The sequence below is a fragment of the Montipora capricornis genome, chromosome 3 (genome assembly GCF_036669925.1).
Source record: "Montipora capricornis isolate CH-2021 chromosome 3, ASM3666992v2, whole genome shotgun sequence".
Classification (NCBI taxonomy): domain Eukaryota; kingdom Metazoa; phylum Cnidaria; class Anthozoa; order Scleractinia; family Acroporidae; genus Montipora; species Montipora capricornis.
The window spans coordinates 34,626,616-34,631,615 of record NC_090885.1 but is presented as its reverse complement, the minus strand read 5'-3'; the positions used below and the strand labels follow the sequence as shown (position 1 = coordinate 34,631,615).

Sequence of the window (5,000 nt, the reverse complement as noted above, 5' to 3'; positions counted from 1 at the left end):
AAGAGTTTAAGATTTACCCAAATTGTCCTAGTCCTCATCAGCATCAGAAAAGTGTCTGTTTTTGAACCAATTTTTGCAGGAAAATAAACAATAAACAAATCGGCTAACTCAATGTTTTGCCCGATTCAAACCCTCTGGGAATAAAGCGTTTTGTTCCAGGAATTTCCATATCATTTAAATGTGAATGTTACATTAAAATTTTTGTAATTTCCAAACATTTCTACTTTCCTAGGTTTTTTTTTAGCTTATAGACATTTGCCTCCCGAAACAATTAATTTGCTTATTTAGCTTTGGCCAACCTTACAGAAACACAGAAAATACACATTCTCCGAGACTGTCACTTAATGGTATTGTAAATGGAAAGTTGGTATAGCAAGCTAAAGAGTATACATGTCACCTGAGAAACATACCGCAAAAGCTTGGAGTTATTTTCAAGGGCCAAAATTACTCGACGGCTAGATCCTCAGTTATGGAAACAAACCAAGTGATTAACTAATCCTGGAACAGATGCTTACAAAACAAGGCACAAATGTAAGGACTTGGACAGTATCTTAATACTACTGAAATCTCATGGTACTTTAACTATAATTGGCATGATATCTTATGTCTGACTGCTACTGAAGTATAAATAATTGAATTGCTTTCAATAACTCGTATCATCGAAGAAAGGAAAATAACATATCGACGTATCACAGTCCAAGTAAGTTTTTCACGTTTTGGACATCGTTTCTGAAAAAACAAAACAAGGAAGAAAGAAAGAAGTAGTGGGTTAAATGGCAGTAACGAATTTCGTTCTGATTGACAAGTAAATACTGTAACAATTGTCTTAATTCATTCATTTAACTGTTTGTGCTAGAGTTAATAGCAACAATTCCTATTCACTGTTACTTTGACATGTAGATTTGAAGACCTCAATAACTCACTTCACTTGACATAAGGATTCGACAATCACCGATCAGTTTCACAGTCAGTCCATCATAACACAGGCTCAAACAGCTAGCTATCTGCAGGAAGCTGAAATAGCTGACTCGGTGAATGCAGACATTATTTAATTCAGGTATTAGCCAAAGCAGTTCGAGTAAAAATAACCACTCTGGCAACCGTTTCTAAAGCCATTTCTCTGTGAAGAACGTACCTGCTCCTTTCCAGAAATTCCTGATTAAAAGCATGTACAAAGTACAGCGATTCAGTCATTAAAGTTATATTCAAATAGCACTTACCATTCTTTTCGTGTTCCAGCTCCCCAAATTCAAAGGTGACATCATCGCCAATTAGCACAGGCAGAATTTAAGATGACAATAGGGCCGTTTATACGAGAGAAAATAAGCTGCGGCTAACTCTGACCGCGGCTTACGTAAGCTGCGAGTATAAACTCCCCGGCCAGGATAAGCCGCGGCTTGAGAAAGCCGTGAACGTAGATTTTGTACCATTTATACGGGGTGTTCGCGGCTTACGTAAGCCGCGGCTAGAGTTAGCCGCGGCTTATTTTCTCTCGTATAAACGGCCCTAATGTCACCCTGGTCAGAGTTTTTCTCTGTTCTCGTATGGGCCTGTTACACAAGAAATCCACACAATGTTGAGGTATCCCACGTGTATTTCTACAGTTTAAACTTGACTTTTTAGCGTTACAACTTCTCTTCAAAAGCACATGGTTTTTCTCTGACGTCACATGACGTCGCATACAGTGTCCAGTCCCCTGGCGCATTTCTATAGGAGGAGGAGGAGAAGCAGTAGGCGCTCAGTTGGCTAGTGCGTGGCTTTCGGAGCGAGAGGTCCTCGGTTCGATCCTCGGTGACTTCACCGTCTGTTTCCACTTTCCTCTGATCCGTGTAGCTATAGCCTTAAATATCCCTAAAACGGAACACTCACAGAGGGAGGGGGAGGGGAGGGGTAAAGGGCGTACCGTGGGCTTCCATTGATACCAGTTTCGTAACTGTAGTAACTACCGACGTTAAATAAAGTAACTTTACCTTTACCTTATATCTAACAGGCCCAATTCCATTAGTAGGGCTAACGCTCGCATGGTTTATATGAGTAGAAAACTACCACTTCACATTACCCTCTAATAGTTAAATCTGTTGAAATATAAGTGTACACGGCCAACGTTACCCTTCCTTGTACATATAAACTTGCGACAGTTGCTATTGTTTTGTTATCCTCCAAGTCAGGCTCAAAAAAACTGTTTTGATTTATTTCTTCATTTCCTTGTTTTTCGGAACCTGTTATTATCCGATCGAAACAATTAACTTAAGAATACTTAGAATGAAATTCGGGAAAACTGATTACAATCTTGCTTCGTTATCATTATAAATATTTTGCAATTGACTTTTACCTCATAATTGAGAAATAAGCAAGCTTAAGTGAGTATTGTCGTCAAGGCTCTCTTAGAGCGCCGAAGTGAACTTCCTCGGAGAACCATGCGTAAATTCGAGACTGGCCAAAGATTACGAAACGCATTAGTGTATATATGTTACAACTATTAGAGAGGTTAAGCATGATGTTAGCCCCAAACGGCAAACGACGTGAGTGAAATTAGTGTTTTGCCAAAAATGTAAGAACCCTGCTGGATATTAGCTCATTTCTGTCCTGTTATCTCGAGATATCAAGAAACTTTTTAAAGGAACGAGACAAGTTAAAATGAGAGAATTTTCACGCTTTTATGACAAGTAGGAGCCTGCCCTTTCCCGTTGGCTGTAGACGTCATACTTAAAGGGAAAGTACGGCCTAGAAAAAGTTATTCTGAATCGAAAGTTCTTTATCTGCATTGTCATACTTGACCACTCATTTGGGCTTTAAGTATTTAACTGGCCAACAATAAAGCTTCAATTGAAATCCGCCATCTTTGTTTTTGTATATGCCAACGACGCTATGACGTAGTAATAGTCAAGGATTTCTCCTGATGACTAGATGTACTTGACTTAACAAGGAAAACATAGTCGAGGGGAGCGATACTTTGTGGACTTGAATCTTGATCCAGAGGGTAAATTGTATTAATATTGGCTCCACCATTAGAACAGATTTACCTCGTGGTCGTTAAACAGGGTTTTATATGTAACTTATATGCAGGAGTTTTACGAAGGGAAAGAGAGCTTGCAGTGTTATTCCGCGCTCACTGCTGTGAAATGAACGCCTGGAAATCAAGTTTAATCTGTTTACCGTGGCTTTTTACGTGAGATCCCTGTTACAGCTTTGAAACAAACGATCTATTTATATATTTCCATCGAATGGTGAGAGTAAATCGTCTCAGTAGTGTCTATGAAGCTAACAAAATTTAACTACATTTCAAGTTGTTTATTTTACTGCCTGGAAAAGTGCATAACAGTGAATAAATAAATAAATAGATTTATATAGCGCCATATCCTAACTGCTCTATGGCGCTTTACAATACTGTATTAAAAAGATAATGACTACATTAATTAAAAACATTAACAGATAATTAAGACAAAAATCACATGAAATCACAAAATATTTGAAAAAGAGCCTTATTGAAAAGGTAAGTCTTCAGACATTTCTTAAAAGTAGCTAAAGAAAAACCAGGCTGTCTCGTATGCCCCACAACAGTGGGGCAGCCACTGTGAAAGCTCTGTCACTATAAGACTTTTGAATAGACCTCGGGACAATCAAAAGAGACTGATTGGATGACCTGAGACTACTGCTGGGGATATACGGTGTTAGCAAATCACTAATATAATAAGAAGGGGCTAAATTATTCAGAGATTTAAAAACAAACAACAAGATCTTAAAAACAATGCGATGCTCCACTGGTAACCAATGGAGCACAGAAAGTAATGGTGAAGTATGACCAAATTTAGGATAACGCTTAACACGACGAGAGGCGCAGTTCTGTACAGACTGTAGCCTCTGAATCTGGTATTTTGGTAGTCCGTATAAAAGGGCATTCCCATTGTCTAACCTGCAAGTTATAAAAGCATGTATAAGCGCTATTGTAGACTCCTCTGACAGATAGCTCCTAATTTTGGCTATCCTCCTTAGATGGTAAAAGGCCAATTTGCATATAGCACTAATATGTTTCTCAAACGTTAAACCATTGTCAAAAACTACACCCAAATTACGAGCTGATTTTTTTTAGTGAAAGTCGACTATATATTACTTGATTCAGTTTTCTCGCTCCAATATAATGATATTTTTTACTGTTTGACTGAGATTTCAGTATGAAGCGAATGCTACCAAGACCAATATTCATATGCCTGAAGATCCTGCTTGAAGTCCTCCTTAGCAAAATAACGGACCCGAACGGACAATATATAGCAGTCAGGTTTTCAGGTTTGAGGAATCCACTCACATTGGTCAATAGCTGTGTTTAAATGAGAGTATGGAAACACGGCTGTGACATCACACGAATTTTGATTGGTTATGTAGCCAGACGCGCGTTTTGATTGGCTGGTAGGAAATATGAGCGTATATAAAAAAAAATCTGTTTGAATCAAGAAGTAAAAAAAACAGCTGTCTCGAATTCTCCCAACTCCCCCTCGTGTTTAGATGAGGCTATGGAAACACGGAGAACGTCCTCTATTTCTTAAATTGTTAGAAGTCAAGAAGCGGTGATCTCAAATTGGAGGTTACCACTCCTAAACTCCCACTATTGCCATCTGTTATGACAAGTCTCTAGGCTAGGTTACTATAAACTGCAAATGAAATAGCATTAAAAGGAGCCAAAAGTAATTGTAAAATTGTTCCAACTGATGATCAGTTACGATATTTGGAGGTATCGATACCATACATCTATATCTCAACTCGAATTTGAAATAGCAGGAAGTTGATTGTCTTCGAAAAAATAGAGTAAGTAAAAATGAAATTATATCTATGAAAACGTATAAAAATCGAAACTATTTACAAAAAGTACAGCAGTCACCAGTCACATGAATTTATTTAAGTTTAGAAGAGTGGTTGAAACTCCTTTACTATAGTTAGTATTAGTAATCTAATGTGGAGTGGAAAAGAGTTCCAAAGTTTCCTACCAGTGAAAAAAAAGAGTAAAG

The 5,000-nt window shown here is 38.0% G+C and overlaps 1 protein-coding gene and 1 long non-coding RNA gene across 2 annotated transcripts in view; both read right to left on the bottom strand.

The window, feature by feature from the left end:
- Nucleotides 1–590, bottom strand: part of LOC138042981 (uncharacterized) — a 5,089-nt gene extending 4,499 nt beyond the window's left edge. The window contains exon 1 of the long non-coding RNA XR_011131153.1: nt 1–590. This exon is cut by the window's left edge and continues 155 nt beyond it. This is a non-coding gene — a long non-coding RNA (uncharacterized lncRNA).
- Nucleotides 1–5,000, bottom strand: part of LOC138042979 (tetratricopeptide repeat protein 28-like) — an 81,946-nt gene that overhangs the window by 44,618 nt on the left and 32,328 nt on the right. The window lies entirely within an intron of this gene.